The sequence below is a fragment of the Aplysia californica genome, unplaced genomic scaffold (assembly GCF_000002075.1).
Source record: "Aplysia californica isolate F4 #8 unplaced genomic scaffold, AplCal3.0 scaffold01355, whole genome shotgun sequence".
Lineage (NCBI taxonomy): Eukaryota > Metazoa > Mollusca > Gastropoda > Aplysiida > Aplysiidae > Aplysia > Aplysia californica.
In genome coordinates this window covers 86,020-88,081 of record NW_004798625.1, presented here as the reverse complement: position 1 = coordinate 88,081, position 2,062 = coordinate 86,020, and positions in this window count along the sequence as shown.

Genomic DNA, 2,062 nt, shown 5'->3' with positions numbered 1-2,062 from the left:
ATTTTATTTTTGACAGAAAGCCAGCACCCACATGAGAAGCCAACAGCTGACAGTCACCCAAGAAGCTGACACCCTGCCCAGACAGCACGGACCTTCCACTCACTCTTAGACAACCAGCCAGACGAATATACTGCCACAGCTACCCTGAAATGGACTTCTGTCAGTTACACCAGCGAACGATAACGGGCAACTATAACAGCTGGCTGTGCACTTTTTCTCAAGCTTATTGGAAATTGTGCGGATAGGGCTGTAAAAACATGGACTCAACGACAGAAACATTCTTTGTATGATGTACTGTTTCAGATATTGTACAGAAGCTGCTTCACTATATGAGATCACTGAACTAGAAAGATGACGAGACAATTCTATCCCTTTCTTCAGTTCAAAGTTTGGTGACGTCAGACGGTTTGTTCACTGTTCTGGTCCAACAAGTATCAAAGTGGTCTGCTTCTACGATTTCCGTATATCACACTCAGGCTTGAAGTGACGCAGTGGGGCTGTAGAGATAGGCAGATAGGTTGATAGGGAGCTAGGTGAATAGGCTAGGTTCAGAGTAGAATTTTGTAGATATTGCCATGGCCATGGCGGGAGGTAGTTGAGGGGACAGTGTAGGTTTTTCTTTTTTTGGGGGGGAGTGGGGGGAGGGGGAGGTTGCAGGGGTAGAATGGTGTGGGTAGAGCTTCCTGCTGATTTTGAGTTTGAGTGTGATGATGTTGGAGTGGGGTGTATACTGGATTGTTCCGTAAGGACCACCTGGACCACCAAGAGGAGCACCCGCAGACAGGACATCTACAGGAGGTATTTGTCTGGGAAATATGTCTCGTTGTTCATAATTATAGTTTTTCGAGTTAAAGGTAAAAGTTTTATTAGTGCATTTAGGTGGAAAGAGAGAATAATAAAATGTATTTCTACTGAAAGGTTTTTATTCATGACCTTCTGTCCTTTTAAACTGGTGGTAAACAATATTATAACGACTCTTTTTATATTTTGAAACAATGCAAACTGTATAGACGTAAGACGATTGTATTAACAATTAATGATGAAACATTTTTTGGACAAATTTATAAAAATGTCTTTGATGCATTTTAAACCAGTAGCAAAAATATTTTAGCGACAGTTTATTTTTTCAAAAAAAGAATACAAACTGTATGTATAGATGTAAGACGATTTTATTAATTGACACGTCTTCATCACCAGGACCAGCCGCGAAGAGAAGGACCAGCCGGAGGAGCACCCACAGACAGGAGCATATACAGGAGGTATTTGTCTGGGAAATGTGTCTTGGAACACTATTTATTAATCATTAAAGTAAAATTAGAAAAATAACTATTGGTTTTGTTATTTCAAGGTGAAAGACTTGTTTTCGCATTTTGGTGAAAAAGAAAAATAATAAAACATTTCTCCTGACCCGTTTTTATTAATGTCTTTTCTGGCCTTTCAACTCTTTAACATGCAATTTACAATCACGTTTCCGTGTAATTCTCTCGTGTTTGTGGAAATGCGACCTGACATATTACGTTTATAAAACCACTTGTTTCGAGTCAAACTCATCAATAAAGCATTACTCAGATGTAGAATTCATTTATCTTTGACTTCCGGGTCAAACTAAAGGCTTGTTAGCTCATACATGTTTATATTCGGCTCGTACCATAATACAATAATGACTTCGCATCGGTCCAGCCATAGTAATGGACCTCGATTGACGGACGCTGCCACTGTCCAGACATAGTTAATGAGTTAAACCAGTAGTAAAAATATTATATCCCCTCTTTTATATTCTGAAACAAAACTACAAACGGTATAGATACAATACGATTGTATTAATCGACAGGTCTTTATCACCAGGACCAGCCACGGACAGGAGGACCAGCCGGAGGAGCACCCACAGACAGGAGCATCTACAGGAGGTATTTGTCTGGAAAATAATATGTCTTGGAACATTATTTGTTAATTTGTAATTAAAGCAAAATAAAAAAATTTCCAGAATGAACACCTAGCTACAATGTGGGGCAGGAGGGGGAATTTTTTACGAATTTTTTACGAGGGGGGCAGGGTGTAAATA